The 23042-nt window shown below is 32.5% G+C and overlaps 1 long non-coding RNA gene across 40 annotated transcripts in view; it reads left to right on the top strand.

Moving 5' to 3' along the window:
* Positions 1 to 23042, top strand: part of LOC148629152 (uncharacterized) — a 129893-nt gene that overhangs the window by 42845 nt on the left and 64006 nt on the right. For 9 of the 40 annotated variants that reach the window (XR_015915170.1, XR_015915180.1, XR_015915181.1 and 6 more), the window contains one exon: positions 21238 to 21268. The exons of 7 other annotated variants lie outside the window; for them this stretch is intronic. This is a non-coding gene — a long non-coding RNA (uncharacterized LOC148629152). Of the gene's footprint in view, positions 1 to 11167; positions 11290 to 18352; positions 18371 to 20810; positions 21042 to 21237; positions 21269 to 23042 lie in introns of those variants that run through there. 24 more of the 40 variants (XR_015915140.1, XR_015915143.1, XR_015915141.1 and 21 more) reach the window with 12 other exon arrangements.

Genomic DNA, 23042 nt, shown 5'->3' with positions numbered 1-23042 from the left:
ATGCTTCAGTATTTTCTTGCTGATATCCAATGGAAAAAATGAGTTAATTGGTTCAAATTTTTACACAATTCTGAGGATGCCCTAAGTGACAAATACAATAATCAGTGTTAATCTGTTATGTGAAAGGCTTCCTTAGACAAATATACACATTAGAGAGATTAAAATCAAAGGATTTGTTGCTGACATATTTTGGCAGAGGCCTTTTCATTTCACTGTTTTAACAATTGTAATTCAACACATCCTGTGTCGATTCTTAGTGTACCCTTTTCTTTATATCCCGTTTTTAATACCTTTTTTATTTTAATCACAATGTCTGCCACTATGAACAAAGTTGACATGGTCTCAAAGTGATTTACACTTTTCTTATGTAAGTTTCTAAAATAAATAAAATTTTCCAGCTTTGATCATTGGAAGAGGCGGGACAAAGGAAATAGCAAGGTTGAAAAGAGAAGTACATTCACCCAATCTTTGACACAGAAATGGGGGCTCACATCCGCCATGGTGAACACCTTGACAGGTGTAGATTTATCGAGGTTAATGATTTGTCACAATTCAAGTATTTAATTAGTAGTTTCAAGTCTCTATCCCAAATAGCATTTAAAATTCAGGGAACCATGAAGTTTTAAAAAATAAATACTTTATACTAAGAGGATTTTAATGTAGCAGTAAAATGTATAATTTCTGAATGTTATCTGTTTTCAGTGTTCCTAGAGGATTGCTAAGTTCTAAAATATAATTTTCATATATTCAAATGACATCAAACATGTAGGAAGAGATAAAAGTTTCCTTTATGTATGTTGGCTTTGAAAGTGGACTTTATGTATGAGTTGTCACATAATTGATCTTTCTATAAGCTATAAATTGCAGTTTGTTAAATATGTGAGAAAAAAAAATAAAAATGGAATTTATAAGGAAATTAGGAAATCAGATTTGAAAAGATAAAGTAATCATAGAATTTATTGATAAATGATGAATGATGGTTACTTTGTGTGGCAGGCCATAAAAAGGTTGGAATTGTTGTCCAAGACCTAAAGTACACATACAGTAGTTGTTCTTCAGTTGAAGTTAAAGTAGAAATAATGATAAAAATTGTACAATTCAATCTAGTACTTCATGTTTTGAAGTTTTGTTGTGAAAATAGTGACGGTTTTAGATATACGTGTGCCTTTATATACCTAGCAACAGAACCAGTTGTGGATTGGAAGAGGGAAGGAGATACTTATGACTGGCAATACATTGTTTTTTACTTGTAGACTTGAAAAAACTGTTTATTTTATCTTAGCTTTCTGTCTGTGTCTTTACTCAAGACTATTAAAACTTAAATTTATTGCACATTTGCTATGACCTAGTAGTTGATGAAGTTTTTGTTATGGATTGACTTTGTCATTCCAAATTTCATTTAGAATATTGAATTTATGAGAACACAGTTCATGAGCAAAACTCAGTAAGTTCATCTTTCAGTATTACTCCTCATATGAACTAAAACTATACATGACTACCTTATTTACCATGAAATTAAGTTGTGTAAAGCCATTGAAAGAAGATACAAAGTTCCTTATGCAGACCTCATATTTTCCCATTCTTCTATATATTTATTGCAGATTCATGACTTAATTAATTTTCTTTTAAAGATATTTTAGATCTGAATAGTGAACTTTTGTTGATTTGTCCTTGACATTGGTATGTTATAGATATTGGTCATACTTCTCAGGAGAATTCAAATCTGTATATTCATGCACCATTTGAATAGAAAGGTCAAAGATTTTTTTTGGCTAGGTGGTACTGAGAAATTATCAATGAATTTAAATAAATGGATATCTAGTCAAACTTAACATTGAAGTTTTGTAAAGATTGTTTAAACAGGAAATTGGACATAAGGTTTAAAAAGTCATCTTTTCAAAGTTAGTACAAGAGTGGCCATAGAAAATCATTAAATGTGTTCAAAACCAGTATCAATTGTTGAAGAAGCTTTTAAATCCAGCAGAATTATAGTATAGTCACTCTATTAGAGTTGATGAATTAAATTGTCTGGAGTTGGGTAACATTTTGACTAATTGTTCACCCTACAGCTAGTTAATACCTATATAGGGATTTATTTATTATCACCATGCAGCTGTCACACTAATACACAGCTGCCAAAACTGTTATTAGTGTATTCCTTCTTGTGGTTGCAAACTGTCACCCTTACTTATCTCTGAATAAGAAATCTGGAGACATGATGTGAATAAGCAATATCTCAATTGCTCTTAGCCATATGCCACAAGTAACCCTTGATGAAATTTACCACTTTACCTTATTTGTCATGGTTTTTACTTTATTTAAAAAGAAATTGTTTGATATTAATTCAAATCATTACAAATACTAAGGTTTTGTCACCACACATTTTTTTCTCTTGAAGTAGAATTTCTTTCATATTAGGTAGACAGTCTCCTGAGTGATCTTTAAATTTTAACTTGTACTAAATGTACAGGGTTAGTAAGGCCATACAGCTACTCAGTTTTAATTTTTGTACTGAGCTAGTCTGAAAAAGGAAGAAATTTGTTTATGAAATATTTGGCTTATTTTGCTGTAGAGTTACGACAGGATGGAAGTCAGCATGTAGTCTGTCATGTAATCAGTACAGATTATGACAACTTCCTTTTTGGCTTCATATGATTTTTGAATATTTTGATTTACTTTTTTTCATCACAAGATGTTTAGTATTTTAAGTAGCTGTCTTTGTAAGAATCATGCAAATCTGAAAAATGTGATACATCCCAAAAAAGCATACATATTTTTATTTTTGTAATTAAGTTGTTTTATGGGTGTAAATTATGCAGTGTGTAATTATTCATTCAGATCTCTCTGCTCTTAGGAGGTAATCAACATTGAAAATCCAATAGATTCTATTGTATTTGAGTGTCATCTACAGAGTTATCTCCCTTAATTTTGAAATCTACAGTGCATTCTATATATTTTTTATCTCCTATGAGCATCGGTTATATGAAAAACCAAATGTTAATTTCTGTTTACTAAAGCATTTTAAACAAAATATCAAAAATAAAAATATGTAGGCTTTCCAACCATATATCACATTTTGCGTGATTCTTAGCTGGAGTGCTACTTAATTCACAATTAGTTATATCTTCCTTGTTTGAAGGATTATTGGTAAATACAAATATTACTTGACTAGTGTTATTTTTTACCAATTATACATTCTGGATACATAGAGTGAACATGAAGCAATGAGGAAGTTTACAATTGTTTTTTTATCAATCAAATTCTCTATGTCGCATTATAGAAAATCTGTTAGGTCTTTCACCTTAATGCTGTGTACGAGAGCCCTTTTGTGCAACACACCATGGATTCTTATTTCTTATTAATTTCCAAATGTAAGTGTATGAAACTTTGCAGGATGTTGAAAGCTCTCTCGGAGGCAACACTAAAGTCACTGTTCTATAGCATTGTTATTGAGAATGCTAATTTCAAAATCATTTTAATATCTTTTTTTTGTATTGAAATATGATAAGCGCTTGAAGCACTTAATAACAATGCCCTTCAGGTGCATGACAATGCAGATCTATTGATTATTTATATGACATAATTATAAAGTCTCTCTCAAATGGTTTCATATTCAATCAAGATTAAGATGAAATGTCAACTTTTCAACTTTTGCATTTTTATAATAATGACAGTTGTTTAAGTTACAAGATGGACTTTGTATAGGGTTTCAGATGAAAATTTTTCCAATCCGTTTCATATCAATAATTGCACAACTTATTAAGGGTTTCAAACGATTTTTCATTTATTGTCACTTGTGACTCAATGCAATTATTCATGCAGACTCAAATAACTTGCTTGGAGCAATGCAGGGAAAGGGTACGAGTTCAACCCGCATATTTATCTTTTTGTGGAAGCGTGACTTTATAAGGCTTTTAATTTCCAGTGGCACGTGGACAGGATAATTATGAATCTTCGCATAATCAATACAGCCTAATACACCACTGCAAGGCGACATAATATGATTTTGACATTCCAGAATTTCTAATGTCTTTTTGTCACATTTTTATGATGGTCCTTTACAAAAGATAAAGAACAGCTGCGATTTATTACCCAGTCTGATGTTTCACTTGTCTCTGTTCATTTTCATAAAAGTTTTAGACCTTAGATCTTCTGATCACCAATCAATCGCCTAGCTTGTAAACAAGTTGAGAAAATCAATCAGGATTTAATGGTTTGAGGAATATTAAGAATAACATGTTCCTGTCTCATCATACATTAAACGAATAATGCATGAAAATTGGATATTTGTATTTTCTTACTCTCATGTTAATGCATATTTCACTCTTTCATAAATGTAATATTTTATGAAAAGCTGTTGCCAGTATTATCCTAATTTTTAGTTTGATTTTTATCTCCATGCTCAAAATTTTTACGCCCTGTGCAGGTCCGGGTGTAAAAAAAATAGGCCTGCAGCAGCGCTAAGCTTGTCGTAAAAGGCGACTAAATAGTGCTCAGAAATCTAGCTAGGGGCTAGGGCGCTCTGCCCACAGAGCAACTGGGTTTTGCCCAGGTTGTGGAATGGGGTACCCCTTGCATGTTACATGCTGGGGTTATCAGGCTATAATATGGAAAACCTGACCGCAAACCATAGTGTTGCACCATGTTGGGAAAGATGCCATGTTCCTCGCATGTTAAAGAACCCTACTGTGGTATTCTCCCGAAGTAGAAACCATAGGGTTCCGCCACAGGAGGCAAAATTGCCCGACCCTACCCACCTCTCCAGTGGCAATCAAAATTTCTCAACCCCATTATCCTTGTGTCCCATCCCATTTTTCATTTCATCATCATTTCATGTTCATTTTTTCATCCACTTCATGTTCATCGCCTGAATATAGCTGAAATATTGCTGCTCGGGCGTTAAACCCCAACAAACAAACAAAAATTTTACTGATTTTATTTTTTATTTAGCCAAAACATTTTAATTATTATGATCTATCAGATTAAAACTCCAGCTGTATCCTTTGATTCCAGATAATCCTGTAATAATCTTTATTACACTGTTAACCTGACCCTGTGGTGTCAAAGGTCAAACATGTGGTCATTCCTGCTGTGTTAGCAGTTAGTCATGTCAGGTCACAGTGGTCATGTCCTGTCACTGCCAAGGGTTGTAGTAATTAACTTACCCAATCAATTAAGTTACAATAATTATTTCCCTTAGTCCACATTTGTATGATGCAAGTTCAGAGAGAATATTATTCTAGATCAATTAATCAAATTTGTCTAATGTATTGTTTCTTTTATGTTCCTTATTTTTGAAGCAAAGGGCAAAAAACCTCTGTACAATGTAAATTAATTAGTTACTTTGTAGTTAATAAACAGATTAATTTAGATGCAAGTTTTTACCTTTCATGTTTAAATGTCCTTAAAGACTTATCCAATTTATTATAAGTAGATAATTCAGTTTGTCATCAGAAGAATGGTACATTGCTATGTTTGGTCTTATTGAATGTGTTTTTATTCTGTATATATGTGTTCATTTATTACATTTTATGTGTTGTTTATTTTGTAAATAGGGACCTTTAATCATATAATCAAGTAATGCATGATTTTAAATAGCTGTCTTTGTAAGAATCATGCAAAATCTGAAAACTGTGATACACCCCAAAAAAGGCTACATATTTTTGTTTTTGTAATTAAGTTGTTTTATGGGTCTATATTATGAAATATGTAATTATTCATTCAAATCTTCCTGCTCTTAGGAGATAATCAACATTGAAAATCCAGTAGATTCCATTGTATTTGAGTGTCATTTACAGAGGTATCTCCCTTACTTTCGAATTCTGCAGTGCATTCTATACAATTTTTATCTCCTATGAGCACGAGTTATATGAAAAGCAACATGTTAATTTCTGTTTACTAAAGCATTTTAAACAAAATATCAAAAATAAAAATATGTAGGCTTTTCACCCATGAATCGCATTTTGCATGATTCTTAGCCGGAGTACTACTTAATAGTTTGTTGTTTTATATACCTTTTTGTGTGTTATTTAGTAAGATGTGTTTTTTTTTTAATTGCAATTTCTACTGGTATTCATTTCGTATTATATGATGAGACATCTTAAGAGTGTAAGGGTTGTGATACTTATTTGGAATTTGGTCACATCAAAACATTTCAGACTGTATATTCCAGATAACAGTAGCTGATTTCTCAATAAAATCTGAAGTGTAAAATTAGTTATGACATCTAAATACTCTGATATATTATGATGTCACTTACCACTAATTTTGTACTTAAGATATTTTGTGTAAAGGGTTGCAGATATTTTGTGGGAATGTAAAAAAAGTACCTTAAAACATAAGAATTTAAACAATTTATATGATACCCCAACTTGTGAGGCTCTGTCTGTCCATTTGTTATTCTGTCCTTCCATCCATCTGACTTTAGTGGCATCAATTATAACTCCAAATGAATGCATTGATTTTAAATTTGGTATGTGCCATTATACAGATAGGGCATAAGTGGAATTGGGGTAAGTGATTTTTGTGGCTGTCTGATATCAACTTCTGTTTCAGAGGACATTGCCATTTTTCACTATGAGAAATAGTAAAGAAAATTTCTTTACATTAACTTGGCTACTCATGGTTGGATTGACTTCAAATGTGGCATGTAGCTTTATATAAATAGGGAATTAGTAGTAAACAATTGTGGTTGCTGTCTGATATCAACTTCCTGTTTCGTAGGACTCATTTTCCTTCATATACAACAAGTGGGAGGGGGTTCACTACATGTGCAACCACGTTTTGCATAATAAGAATACTCTTAATTGAAAGTAGCCATAATTTGGTCACTGTATGCATAAATGTAATGTCTGAATTATTATCTTTCAATCAGTGAATTATTTTTTTAATCTTTTTGCCTACTGATAGTAAAAAAGAGCTATTATTTAATGCCCAATGCAAGGGATTGATGAAACATCTTGTAGATTAGATTGTAGTGTTATAATTTAGTATGAATAATGCAAAGTTTCACCTTGAAGTGTCCTTAAGAACTCAACAAATTTATGACATGTACATAATTCAATTATTGCCAATAAATAACATACTTTACATGGAATACATTCTTGAGCTAGATTCCTCTCACTGCCATAGATGTATGTAGTATTTTATCTGCCCACTTATGATGGTTCGTCTCAGAAACTTTTTTTTCTGATGTGGGATTGATACATATTACTATAAGCAGATATGCAATTGAAAGTTCTCTTTTGTAAGCAATATTTTGCCATGATTTGTGTAATATAAGGAACATCCAGGTTTTTCGTTGAGAGGGATGCTCTTGATGTCCTTTTTATTAAAAGTTTTATAGTTATTGGAAGTTTTCTATAATCATGTGTTAACTCAAAATGCATTTAATAATCTAAGCAATGTCTCCAAACAGTAGTGTGTTCTGATGCAATAAGGGCTTTATATTGAAATCCTATTTCATTTCATATTTTAGAGTAACTTAATCTACACCTGACTGACCTTACTATGTATTAAATAATATAATTTGACTTATCAAGTAGTGTTAAATGATATTACAAAATTTTGAAGTAGCCATGAAAGTACATTTTATTGGTCAATTAATAATTAATGAAATATATGTCAATTAAACCACTAATAATATTTGTTTTAATTTGATATTGTAGATAATTCGGTAAGAAAAAAAACCACATCAAATGTTGAGTAATTGTTTCCTTTCATTTCAAACCCATTTAATTCTTAAACACCACATCAAAGGGATTAGCACAGAGGTGCTGTAATTACTTATTAACAGTTGTATGTAAATTAACTGTCAATATTGACCAAACAAATATTTATTTTGATTTAACACATATTTGATGGAATTTGTAGAAACAACTTAGAAAATGGTATTCTTGAAAGGAAAATTAACTCCAGGCAGTTTGAAATCACCATATTTTGAAGTTTGGATCTAATTATATTCCATTTGAACTCCATTACTTGCTCTGTTCTGTAGTCACTAAGAAAACTTTCATAGTCCTGAAAAAAATATGTCCATATTTCCTCTGGGAAATCACTTAACTGTTTTTGGTAGGTATGTATACTTGATGATTTGATGTTATGCTGTACAAATGTAATTTATTCTGGTAAAATGAATATTATATTCATGGTTAAAGATTATACCATCACTAATTAGTGTGAAAATTATGCCAACTATGTATAAAATAAGGGTTCACCATGACCTGACCTCTGTTGCATTGTTGAACCTGGGTTATCTAACAGTGTGGGTCTATCAGTGGATGCAACTTGATAGGGAATGGCCAAATTGTTACTAACTTCAAAGCATACTTGATTTTGACCTTGGCCAGACTTGTCAATCATGTCAAATTTAGTCAAATCATCATGTTTAACTTGGAAATTCTTAGCATTAAGGAATGAAGGTAGAAAGAACTTGCAAATACCTAAGTATTGGCACTAGAACAGACTGTACTGTCTGACAAGTTGGGAAAAAATATCTGGAGAGAATATTATTCTTGCCACAAAATCAGGAGTCACACATGCATGGGATTTTTTGGAGTATGAGCCAGAATTACTTGGCAAACTTGGGTGTCCATATTATATAACTAGAATTATTTCAATTGATCTGCCAGAAATGGGAAGGAATCAAACTCCAGGTGTTATGAAAGGTCAAAATGTCAAGGTCACACATGTAATGTAACTTTTATATATTGTTTTAAGTCTCAGAATATCAGATTTCTCTAACTATGGATGATGTCATCTGGGCATTGCTTGATATTGTTAACAAGATATCTCCATTTGTTAGAAGTTATCATTTCCTCTCTTAACTGGTTGAGCAATGATTTTTGAATGGATGCAGAAGCAGGGTGTCCAGACAGTTTGAAAAGGAGGGGTGCTAGCCTGGATTTAGGAATTTTTTTTCATTTTTTTTTTCTCCAATTTTACACATGACAACACCAAATTTTCCAATAAAATAGAGGGGTGCTAACCCCTTAGAATTTCCACTGAAATAGTGCAGAACTTGACCAATAATTATATGTAAATGGTTAGTTTGATATTTGTAAGGGTAAATATTGCAAACATTTTTTTTGTACTTAATATAAATTGATATGCTCTTCATGAAGAACAATTGCTGAATTTCAGTCTAAAATTATTAGTTCAAAATTGAATTGTCTGGTGTTGAGAAATTAGGTTTTCTCACTCAGTGCTAGTAAATTAACTTTTTGTTGCTGGTTTACATGCAAACTGTGAGTCCCTGGACAATTCAGCTACTATTATGATTCAACCTTCTTTGGCTCAATCCCAATATAAAGTGCATTATAACTTGTACTGTTACACATTAACCCTCAACCAATCATTATTTAAAAAAAACTGGAGCAGCACAAGTTATTGTGTGACATTTTACACAGATTTTTCAGACAGAAACAATTTTTTTCATAGACCATTTTGACCTGTTATAGGTAGAGATAAATGTTACAATACATTTTTATAGATGTTGATTTTAAGCATCGAGCCATAAAAAATGTACAAAAATTTGGAGTCAGCTGGCAGCTGCATCTGTTACTATGATGTTGTGGATCAAAAAGAGTACAACAATAGTGAGCTTCCTAAAGTCTATGTTTAGTAGACAGTTTATGTACATATCAAGTATTGTCAATCCAACTTTATGGCTGTAATTTGTGGAAGAAAGTACTTTTAATTCAGGTATCTCTTTCATATTCAGCTCAGTTGGTACATTTATCAATTTAGTTGTCGGTAGAAATCCTCACAATACCTGTGGGCTGATGTTCAAACTTAACCTCCATTTGAATAAAAAAGAAATAAAAATGAAAATTTGCAAGTGCTTGATTTACATTTGAAATGTGAAGGTATACTGTTTTGCAGACACTATTTCCGATTAAGATGAAATAAATAGTAGGTCATTGAAAAGTTTGAGGGATGGAAAGAAGCTTTATGCTTAGGGCACGAATCCAGGTGAATGCTATTTTAATCATTTTCCAACATTTAATATTTGCATGCTTTGCACAGTTCATGCAAACAGTTTTGATATATAGCCAATATATGCTGCCTTTTAGATTAAATAAGTTTGACTTATATTTTATCTTCAGGTTGGTGCAAATGAATAACTGATTTTGTAGATGTTTTTCTGTCATTTCTTAAATTTATTGCTAATAAGGTGTAATATGAAGCAACTGTTTTTTTTTTGTTTTTTTTTTTCATATTTTGGAGTTTTTGTCTTTAGGATGGTTTATCAACAGCTACTGTGAATCTTACATCTTTTGAAAGCAACAGACCTTTTCATCAATTATCTGACTATTTTCAGACCTTTTCACCAATTATCTGACTATTTTCCGACCTTTTCACCAATTATCTGACTATTTTCAGACCTTTTCATCAATTATCTGACTATTTTCAGACCTTTTCACCAATTATCTGACTATTTTCCGACCTTTTCACCAATTATCTGACTATTTTCAGACCTTTTCATCAATTATCTGACTATTTTCCGACCTTTTCACCATTTCACCAATTATCTGACTATTTTCAGACCTTTTCACCAATTATCTGACTATTTTTAGGTCAGGGTTTAATTGTCATGAAATTTGAAGAGTTGAAAAAGTCAACTACACACAAGATAGAGGATTCCTCCATAAAACTTGTCAGTATCAACTTTTAACACTTGCCACGGCTGGTGGCATTAGCCTTCAGTAAGACTTCATGTTTGTTCCAATAAATTTTAATTATTACTATCCAGACCAACACATTCTAAGCCACATTTAAGCAGTCTCTGTTGATTTTTTCAAACAAATTGAATTTCAAAGAGTTCTGAATGAATATTTTTTGCCACAATTATTTGGAAAAATAATTAATTGATAAAAGGTAAACATCAAAGTAGCTGATTGATCAAGGTGTGAAGGTGTACTTAGTAATCCTTACACACACTGATTGAGGTTACAATTTATGTGTTCAGTTGTGCAAAAAATTATACTTAACGGAAATTGAGGTTTCAACATAGTGTTAAATTGCTCATGGCCAGGAGTTTTTTTTAACTTGAGGTGAATAAAACTATTAAACTGGTCATTAGAATAAATTGTTTTGATCATGAAATATGAATATTAATACTTTTACATAAAGTAAGATTTTATCTTTTCTATTTTTTTTCCTTAAGGATACGTCTCAATGTTATTATAATGGTTGACTAACACATAGACCTGGAGCAGATGTTCCAGTATAATTAGGGTCCTTGGATTTTTGCTGGAGCCAGTAGAACCTGTGTATTCATGTTCTTAGGTAACTACAAGGATGATTTATATTGGTGTAACAAACAGGTGGGCCAGGTGACAGCCACACGACTACACCCGGTGGCCTCACAAGCAGGCACGCTCCTACATCTTACAAACACACAGCACTAACTGCTAAAAACACTACATTGTTAAGTCTGACATGAAAAGAAACCTTTTAGCAACAATTTGGTTTATATGAGAGGTATTTAACAGTTTGGATTAGGAATTAAAACTCTATTGTCACCTATTATGTTTACAAAGAGAAGGATAGTTTAAAATTAGCAACTTTTTGCTTGTGTGATTTTTTTCAAGATTGTCCTGTTAAGTTTCAATATACAGTAGTTAAATAGCCAAGGGTAGACAAATGACACTTATGTTGGGTTTGGGAACACAAACAGACATATTATATTTACCCTCTGTAATACAAAATTCAGTCAATATTTGAGAAATTTCAATACTAGAATCTGAAGTGGGCGTTTCCTGTCTGTGATTATGCAATTGTACATAGACAAACCTGTCCTTTGACTATTAAGATCTGGAAGTTTTTCTGATGTAACAATTTATTTCTTCAGCCATGTGCTGGGTTCTGGTGTACTTGAACTTGAACTAGGACGTATGGCTTACAGATATCAGAATTATTTAATGTTTGTAGTTTTTGATAGACTTAAAAAAAAGAAAAACAGTCTTTAGAAAAAAAAAATATTGAAACAATTTCATTTTGCTGTTGAAGCAAATGTTTCGCCAATTTTTTTGCAGTCAGACCTGAAACTTTCAAATGTGCAGGTTGGCAATGTTAAGTAGTACACCAGCTAAGAATCATGCAATATGTGATTCATAGTTGGAAAGCCTACATATTTTTATCTTTGATATTTTGTTTAAAATTTTATAGTAAACAGAAATGGACATGTGGCTGTTCATGTATTACCCTATTTAAATTACATAGAATGTGCTATAGAATTCAAAATTAAGGGAGATAATACCAAAATGCAATAGAAATTACTGGATTTTCAATGTGAAGTATCTCCTAAGAGCAGACAGATTGGAATGAATGATTATACATTTCATCAAAAAGACCTATAAAGTAACTTAATTAAACAATAAAAATTTGTAACCTTTTTTGGGATGTATCACACATTACACAATTTGTATGATTCTTAAAATGATTCATCTGAAAATACCAAACAAGTCACTGAATGAAGAAACTTACTGTTTCTGTGTGTAACATTTTATGTGTTATATCAAGAAATATTTCTAAATGGAAAGGTGTACTATGGTATAATATTTCTATATAGTTCCATATTACTGGAAATGTATGGGCACAGATTGGTACAAGGTCGCATGCTGACTGGTGATGTGTTTCACAACTGTTGCATAATGAAGAAATTGAATCTTGTATATCAAGTAAATTATGAGTGTCTATAATTGAGTAATGGTAGAGGCCATAAATCTTATAAATGAAATCTGATGTTAATGCATTTAAATGAAATTAAATGCATTATAGAAAAAAATCAGCTGCAATAATTTGTATTTTTCCACCATTGACTGATTGTTATACTGATGGGAGATTTTAATATCAATGAAATAAAATGATGCACAATATTTAAGATTTACAGATAAGTTTTAAACTTGTCAATTTGATTATATTTTGTGTACAAGTAACATGATTATATCAATGAAAATTTCAAATTTAATTGAAAAATCTTTTTCTTACAAATTTATCTGTTCTATCTTAGAGATTGTATCATTTTCAGTTTTATTTTGTTATTTCTATAAATTTTTAATATCAGTTTTAAAGAATTCACCAGTGGCTTTGAAATGGGATCCTTGTTTCATGACACTAGATATTTGCATTTTTTAATGATTGCTTCTAGTGTTTGTGTATCCAGTATAAAGTACAAACAGGAATAGTAGCTGCTTGTCTTATCAAAAACTGATATTCTCTAAATGGTCCTTCAAATACCCCATTGTGAGTTTTACCTTATTTAAATTCTTTTCTCTGTTAACCGCTATCCTCTAATGGGAGTTTTTCTACTATTGGCCACTGTTAGTTGCTACAGTTTGAGTTGCTCTCCTACTGTCAACCACTGTAAGTTTCCTCCATTGGGAGTTGTTTGAATGTTGACCACTGTAAGTATGTTCCTATGGGAGTTGTTCTCTTGTTGACCACTGTAAGTATGTTCCTGTGGGAGTTGTTCTCTTGTTGACCACTGTAAGTATGTTCCTGTGGGAGTTGTTCTCTTGTTGACCACTGTAAGTTGCTCTATTTGGAATGCACTCCTATTGTCGACCTCTGCAAGTTTGCTCTAATGGGAGTTGTTCTACTGCTAACCTCTGTGAGTTTGCTCCAACTGGAGTTGCTCTTCCACTGTCAGCCTCTGCAAATTTTCTCCCTTGGGAGTTGTTCTACTGCTAACCTCTGTGAGTTTGCTTCAATTGGAGTTGCTCTTCTACTCTCGACCTCTGCAAGTTTGCTGCAATTGGAGTTGTTCTACTGCTAACCTCTGTGAGTTTGCTCCAATTGGAGTTGCTCTTCTACTCTCGACCTCTGCAAGTTTGCTGCAATGGGAGTTGTTCTACTGCTAACCTCTGTGAGTTTGCTCCAATTGGAGTTGCTCTTCTACTCTCGACCTCTGCAAGTTTGCTGCAATGGGAGTTGTTCTACTGCTAACCTCTGTGAGTTTGCTCCAATTGGAGTTGCTCTTCTACTCTCGACCTCTGCAAGTTTGCTGCAATGGGAGTTGTTCTACTGCTAACCTCTGTGAGTTTGCTCCAATTGGAGTTGCTCTTCTACTCTCGACCTCTGCAAGTTTGCTGCAATGGGAGTTGTTCTACTGCTAACCTCTATGAGTTTGCTCCAGTTGGAGTTGCTCTTCTACTGTCGAACTCTGTGAGTTTGCTCCAGTTGTAGTTGCTCTCCTACCGTCGACCTCTGTGAGTTTGCTCCATTGGGAGTTGTTCTACTGCCAACCTCTGTGAGTTTCATTTTTGTTGATTCCCGCTCAATTATTACCAGTAGTTTTTTTTCATTGTTGTAGGCCATATATTGCATGTTTATTGTAGAAATAGAAAAGTTCTATAATTACTGTTATGATATTCCAAGTATAATGTTTTCTATAGAGGACACGTAAACTGTATATGGTTTCTAATATGAAAAAAGTTCAATATATTTGCACAGAAATATCCTGCAAAAAATGTCTGATGTTTTGGTAACATCTGCATTCACTATTAAATATGATGTAACTTATGGGTAATTATATGGTAAAATATCAACTATTTCAAATTTCTAAAATGTGCTCTGTCACAGCCAATCAATACCAATTTATGTCTTAAATTTCAAGTTCTGAAATATAACCAAGTTGTGCTCACAAATGGGTGACTATTTACATGAGCTATTTGATATGATATTTGTTGAGATAAATCTTATCAATTTTATCTTGCCCATCACTGTGAAAAGGAAATCTGTTTCATTTCAGAAAGATATATCTATTTGTCATAATTATATGTATTTCAAATTTGTTGAAATGGACACCTAATTGACACTTGGTTGCCTTCTCAAATTTTGAATTGATGACTTATGAATTACCATGCTGTGGAACTGTTTCTAATTAGACATATTGTTAGCAAGTTGGAAAAAATGGGCTAAAGTTTCTTATTTTTAGTTTATTATGGTGGTTTATAGATACCTGCATATGAAATTATTTTTATTGGTTTGACACAAAATACCAAAAGCATTTCTAAATGTTTTTCAAATATCTCATTTGTTAATAATCATTTCAAAATTAGGGCCATAGTTGGACTACAGTATATTTATAATTCATTACAAATGAGTCATAAAAGATAGATGTCACAATTATAATCATTTTAAGCACTTATTCCTATAATGACTGTATGTAACAGTATTTCTATCACACCAGTGATTACCCCTGGATATAAAGTATGCCCTCACTCAATGAGTGGGTAGTATATTGGAATCACCTTGTCCACCTGCTGGTCCATAGATCTGACTGAATTTTGTCCCAATTATCATGGCTCCCAGTGCATATATTAAATATAAATTAAATTTATCAGAAATTTTGTTTTATACAGATGGTTCTTATGTTTTGAATGATTTTGGCTGCTGTTTGGGGAACTTGTTTTTATATCTATTTGGAATGAGTGGGAATATACTTATCACAACATGTGAACCTTGCTGTTGTTTTTCTCTGAAAAATAAAAACATAAAGTAACTAAAATCATACATACAAAGTAACAAAAGTATATGAGCAACTCGGACTCCACTAAAAACTAGGAGCATGGACCAGGTGCACTGGTAGGGTAAGCATCCTCTGCTTTTCTAGAAACACCCGCCAAGTTGCTCATAAAAAGTCAAGTCCGGGGTAGACAAACGAGGAAAGGAAAACTATGACCCGTTGAATAAATCAGTTTATATGGTGCTGATGGATACACAGTAACGATCCACAAGTTCATGATGACGACCATAAAACTTCTGTAGTGATGACTTCAATCTTGTAGCAACATAACCCTGTTCCAGAAGCCTATTTGTTAGAGTTCTAGCACGATACAAAAAGTTTGCGTAGTTTCGGCAAGATCTGGCATAACGTATGAGTTGTGATAAGAAAATGTGCTAATAAAGTTTTGTCCTGAAATAGGTCTATTTTGTGACCCATTAAAATCAGCTGGTTCAGACAAGAGAATATTAGCTACATGGCACCATTTATAATCTGTTTATAATAGAATTTTATGTAAGGTTGTGAGATTTATAAGTGTTTTGAAATGGATATGTTTACCAAATTACATGTATAAAACTTGCATTTTGTGAGGTACAAGTTAAAACATTTAAAAAAAAAAGTAATTAAAATTTTATGTTCTATTGTCAGCATCTATACATTAAACTGCTTTTAAACACTTTATACAGTTATCTGAACCTTAAGGACAGATAATTGTGAAAAAAATGTAATGATCCTTCTCAAGTTTAGATGGAGATTAGCATATTTGCCGTTAATGTGTGGTATATTCAGGTTGATTCTTGCGTTAGTCGTGATATTGCTAAAAATTATACGAGGTCAGTTTTCCTGTAAACCAAAAAAGATTAAAAAGTTGATCTTTTCTCACAATAAGACTCTTTAAAGATGAAATATTAAAGAGGTCAGTCCTTTTGTAAATGGATGATCTACAGGGGATAGGCCAAGTCAGAAGAATTTGTGGCATGAAGAACCTGCCTCAGACCTGTTTAGTCATTAGATTATCAGTTATGTGTATTGGGGACTTTATTATATTGGGTACAAATGAATTGTCATCTCAATGTGATATCAAGCATTTAAAAAGCAATTGGAGTACTTATAATTATAGCTTACCAGTAAGTTAGTCACCAGGGGTGGAAGAAAGAATGTCGGAGCTTTTATACTGATGCCTTTGACGCAATTTGCTGACTTCTCATTTTAGGAGATTAGGCTATAATGTCAGAGGGTTAGAGGAAATCTTTTTAGAACAAGGTGGATCATTCAGGTTTTCACTTTTAGCATTTAAGAGTGTTAAGTACTGAAAACCCCTGCTGCTTAAATTTCCATGTCAGACAGTTTTATTGGAGCAATGAATGTAGACAGTATAAAATATCTCCTTTAATAATGAATGTCTTGTATAAAATAGGATTTAGAATGTCACGGTCATTTGACAAGTGTACATTTACTGAGTATTGTTCCACCCTTACTTAATAGGTTCATTTAGTTTGATGATGAGAAAGTTGAAACCATAAATGAGACTTTAGGTGCATATTTAACTACAGGTGAAATACGATTTGGTTCGTGTTAATGAATGGGATCTTTCATACATGTAGTGAGACATGCACAGTTTAGACTGATCAAGTCTAATGTTTCTGTCCCACCTTTAGTGGGAGAATAAAGATTAACATTGTCAAATTAATGATAGTCATAAATGCTTATAAAATTACCATCAAGATTGTATTCAGTTTTATGACCTATTTCATAATGATGTGCTTTGAATTATGTCATATTAAAACCATGATTGAAATTTTACAGGGTGAAGGCCTTTCATTACATGTAAGCTATTATTTTGTAATCCCTTTGTCTATATAGACAACCTGTTTTTTCTTTTATCACTATTTCTACCTTACTTCAGGTCATGCCAATTTTCTGAAGTTCTGTATTTAGCTTTTTTGGCCTTACTGTTTTTGGTTTGTTACATTGCTGTATCCACAAAATATTCCAGTGTTAAACCTAGAAATTCCTAAAAGTCGGGCCCTCTCCAGTTATTTCCAGTTCTATCATGACTGTAATGTTTTTTCATGTCTAACTTGATGGCTTTTTACCATTTCAACCCCTACTCCATCCCCAAAATAATCAGTTCAAAAAATATCCTGATTAGCAATATTTGGCCTGAACTTTGTGTTATGATGCTCTAGTTTCTAAACCTGTAGACCTTATTTTAATACAAAATATCTTTATTGCATACTTTAACCAACAGATGAAAAGAGAAATTTAAAGTTGATATTCTTCCCCTTAAACAGTCAGCTTTACTTCTTATAAAAGAATGAACCAGGATAGTGTCACTATTAATAATTAAAGGATGCTGCTTTGGAACAGATACCAGAAAAAGCATTTCCAGCACTCCATTGATATCAGTACTCTTTTAATAGAACAAGTTTAGTACTGTTTCAGACAAAGATAGACAGTAGCAGATTCACAGGAGTTAAACGTGACAGTCTGTCGGCTCTAATCCAGACATGTACATAAGACACGAACAAGTCTAGGCAAAAAACTTTCTAAAGTACATGAAGCGCAGGTGGAAAAAAAAGATTTTGTCACATTTTCATCAAGCAAATCATAAGTAATAATGTAATTGTTATATATGATACTCCTAGGGGTAAAAACAAGGTGATAACAAACTCTTTCCTGATGGTTCAAAGGCTCTGTACATTCTTTGTCTGACAAGCTACATTAGTATTTGAAAAAAACATTTGCATGACTGAGCAATTTAAACAGGAGTTGTCTCCACTTTTTACACTGTTGTCACATGATTGTCTTTGAAGTTTAAAAATGGACATGTCTGCAGGAACTGATATCAGTCATAAAGTAGGGAAACAATTATCGTTGAACCAGCAAAATAATATATTTGTCCCATACTTACAACTAAAAATAATCAGCTATTTCTTAAGCCATAAAATGTCCTTCAGAGTGATTGTGTTTAATAGCATTTCTGAGGACTTCATTTAGAAATCTGTACTCGGTAGTCACCATGTACAATTTTATGTTTTTATTGCATTAAGAGTAGATGTAAAACATCAGTATTCTTATTCTTCTGTCATCTAGCTGATTGCTTATGCATTCATCTGTCTGTTTGTCAGACTTAACAGGGGTTTGAATTAGTGTTAATTTAGGTTGGTCCGAGGTCTAGAACCCTCAGTTTCTGATCTGAGACCTTCATAATTTCATTTATCTAGGTCTTGGACCTTCAACCCTTTTCTTTGACACTTTGTTGAGGACTTCTGCTTTTTCTCAAGTGGACTATTGATTTCAAACATGAAAAAGACCAAGACCTTCCAATACAGGAAGTAAATTTTAACACTTTTCACTTGAACATAGGTTGCTATAGAACAGAATGAATAAAAAATGTAGATCTGATAATGGTGGAAATACTTGAATTCTGAATCAATCTGTTTAAGAATCAGGCAAGGTGTGGCACATCATTTTTCTCAATTTGGTCTTTTTTGCCTCAAACATTCAAATACATCAAGAAAACAACTATTATTCTATTTAAATTTCTCCTGAAGCACTGGTGACATAGATATTTTTTGACTGCTTATATAAGGAAAATCTTCTGGACAATTTTCCCGCCAGTTTTTCATAGTGAATTTCAACTAAATTTGATCTATCTATATCTAAAAAATGCAAACTTTACAAACACTGACAGTAGTTTCTTGAGGTTATGAGGTATAAATACAGGATAATGCAATCAAATATCTGTGTATTTTTTCTCCATGTGCCACACCTTACACACAATTTATCTGATTCTTAGACAGATGAGTTCTTAACTACTTCTTAATGTGGTTAAAAAAGGGTTGTTTGAAAATTCATTGATTTAGCTGGTAATACAGTTTGTTTAAAGATTGAACTTGTATAATATAACCTCAAGACAGTTTGTCATATACTACAGGGTTGTGGTGAATTTTATTGCAAAAACGTTGATTATCCCAGTGAAAAACTTTTCTTAGTGCTGTGTTTAATGTAATTCTTGACCCTCAGAGGGTTCCACGTTTATCTTCACAGGTAAGATTGTGACAGAATAAATATGCCCCTCTTTCTGGATGGGATTACTTTTATCAGTTTGCTTGGGAGGTTATTAATTTTCCCATTTTTTGACTGTATTTACAAGTTATGGGACTTTATTTGTACAAAAATTGGATGATTTCCTGTTTTTAGACTGAATCAAAAAACTTTTGCCAATTTTTCACCTCCCATTCATTTTTTTTTTTTCTGAATGATTTTCAGGATTTCCTTTATGGTTTTTGGGGTGGGATGAGATAGGAATCACCAAGTAAGTTTAGCCAACAATTTTTCTATTCTAAGAATTGCCTCGTTGGTCTCTGGGTAGCATGCTTTCCTTGAGTGCAGGAGGTTGTTGGTTCAATCCATGACAGACTCACACAAAAGACTGAACTTCCACCAAACATACAGTATTTAAGGAGGTAGAGTGAAGACTGGTCAGCTCAGAGTCAGAATAATGTGTCCAATTGAGGTTACATGCTTACCTGGGGGCTATTGCTACTGTGAGCTAGCCCATTGAAGGTCTGGCCCACTGTGTCGAACTAGTACAATGCAGGGTCTATTCTATTGGTCAGTCTATCTTGTCCTGATCTGCTATACGCCAATTAACCATAATCTATCAATTCTTTGATTCTAGGCTTTTGCCATTAGTCTGTTTTTACAAATTTTTCACAAGAATTAAATGATAGCTAGATTCCCAGGGAATGATTCTATCTCATAGTATCTAATTTGTTTTGTTTTTTGTGATGTCTTATTCTAGTTGTAGTTGCATTCAAACTTGCCTTTATGCACATATCTTTATAGCCTCTAAGACCTGGGGTCAATATCTCATAGTATCTAATTTGTTTTGTTTTTTGTGATGTCTTATTCTAGTTGTAGTTGCATTCAAACTTGCCTTTATGCACATATCTTTATAGCCTCTAAGACCTGGGGTCAATAGTGTTATGTTTTAGTACATCATCCCTTTTATGCAATTTCAAATGGCTGCTGATATTCTGAGGTCAAGTGTCCTTGGTTTCATAGTACATGTATACCATATACATTAAAAAAACTTGAGAATGTTCTATTTCATGCTTTATTCAACAATGAATTGAACTTGATTTTTTACTGGCGATTGAACTACATAAAATTAGAGGTATTCTGACAAATTAAGATGGAGTGTAATACATCATGATTTAGTTTTACAGTACTAAGCTTTAAATTCAAATTTTAAAAATCTTTCTTTAATTTAAGTTTTGTTGTCTCTGATACGCCTACACCTCTTATATAACTCATGAAAAAAAACTTATGAGAGCTAAAAATATAATCAATATGAAAATACTCTGTTCACACAGGAGTTATGCATTAATGACATGTGCATATCATGTGTGTTTTGTGTGCATATTTAGTGTGTTGGAATTTCATTGTTGTACATCGACCATTGTCCACTGCCTGCCTTAATCATGGAAATAAAGGAAAGTCATTTTCTGATAATGAGGTAGTATGTACTTTAATATAATTTGCTGTATTCAGTGCCTTAATATCCGTTATGTCGAAGAATGTTGATTTACCAATTGTTGAATGCATTGAATTAACCACATAATCCAGAAAAAATCAATTGTTAATTTCTTTTGTCTTCTTTAATGAAATCTGCTGCTTTGTGGTGCCAGTTTTTGATGAATTTTAAATTTTTGCAGGATGCTAGTCTAGCTGAAGGCTTAAATAAAGGTAAGTTTACAATGGTTAATTTGGGTATGATGGTTTTGCTTTAAAGGACCTTTTAGGGAGATGCTAATTTTTATTCTAACCAATGCTGCTATTGTGATGTTACAGGTCTATTTTTGGGCTGTCATGCTTTCAAGAAGCAAATGTAAGAGATTTGGCAAAATATGATAGAGCCACCAGTTCAGCTTCAAAATGCACAAGTCCCACATGAATTCCATGAGACTTTCCAGCTCAGAATTTTTGGTTTTGTTTGATAGTAACTTTAAACCCCATTGGTTTACCTCAGTATGGTGTATGCTGGTTTTAAATCATAGAAAGTGGTTTTTTTTAAATTGTGGAATGTAAATGTACCATATACTATACAGAATGTGGGAGACAAAATTGGTTTGCAAAAATTATTGCTTTCATATTGCACATTTGAGTTGAGCAAATGTTATGTACGCATGTTGTTTTATGTTTGATAATCAAATTATGGATAAAGTAGAATCTAGTTTTGTTAATCCTTTTGTCATCTATGCCTACTCTTCCTTGCCATTGTTCAACATTTATTAAAATTAGACATTAGACACCTTTTTATATTATTATATATGAATATCGAATGTATGTTATTATAACACATGCTGGTCAAGATAGATAGGTGATAAACCAAAGGAAATGTCACTTTTATTTAAGATTAGGTTTTAACATTTTAAAAGTGGAGCATTTTGATGAATTTTTTTAGCCATTCCCTTTCAATATTCATCTGCGGAATGTTATTGGTAACTTCTTATGCAAGAGCTTTCCAGAATTATACAAACTGACATTTCTCTGTACTAGTACTCTAAGCATAGTTTATCACGAACTTGCCCTTAATATGTTGTATCCATATCTTCCTGTATAATAGTCCTTGTTTTTATTTTGCCCATATCAGTTTAATAAAAATTTTCATATCAGTTTTTTGCAGCTAATTATCACAGTTACTTGATATTTTAATGCATGCTTTATATAGGTATGGTGTGATTTCTTTTTGTTTCACTTCCTTTATTTTTGTATTTTGACCATACAATTTCATGGGTAGTGGGTGGTATCTTGAGCTTTGACCATACAATTTCATGGGTAGTGGGGGTTTTCTTGAGCATTGCCTACTGTTTTCTAGTTAAATTTGTAATGGTTTGTTTAGATTCTTGATGCCAATTTTATGGTAACCATGCTCCTTTCTTCCATCTGTCCAAGTATAATATGATGAATCAAAAATATTATGAGGAATTTATTAATTTTTTCCCAGCTCTTTTTTAATTATAGGAGTTATTGGACTTCAGCTCTGAAAAATAGGACATGAATGTCATGTGCTTTTAAATGCAGTGTATCATCAAAACTTTGAAAACTATGGTTGCCCTAAACCAAACATTTTTTATATTTATTCTGTCTTGTTGTTGTTTATGTCCGGTGACTTGCCTATCTGTAGGCTGTTTTTGCTTTAAGTCAGCACAATGAAAATATGGCTCAGGGTATTGGACTAGTACATATCAGGGTCTGTTTGATTGTCTGGGTATTGGACTAGTACATATCAGGGTCTGTTTGATTGTCAGGGTATTGGACTAGTACATATCAGGGTCTGTTTGATTGTCTGGGTATTGGACTAGTACGTATCAGGGTCTGTTTGATTGTCTGGGTATTGGACTAGTACATATCAGGGTCTGTTTGATTGTCTGGGTATTGGACTAGTACATATCAGGGTCTGTTTGATTGTCTGGGTATTGGACTAGTACGTATCAGGGTCTGTTTGATTGTTTAAATT

Source organism: Perna viridis, chromosome 1 (genome assembly GCF_037379345.1).
Source record: "Perna viridis isolate PV_CMFRI_1.1 ecotype Kerala chromosome 1, ASM3737934v1, whole genome shotgun sequence".
Classification (NCBI taxonomy): domain Eukaryota; kingdom Metazoa; phylum Mollusca; class Bivalvia; order Mytilida; family Mytilidae; genus Perna; species Perna viridis.
This window is presented reverse-complemented; position numbering and strand designations above follow the sequence as displayed.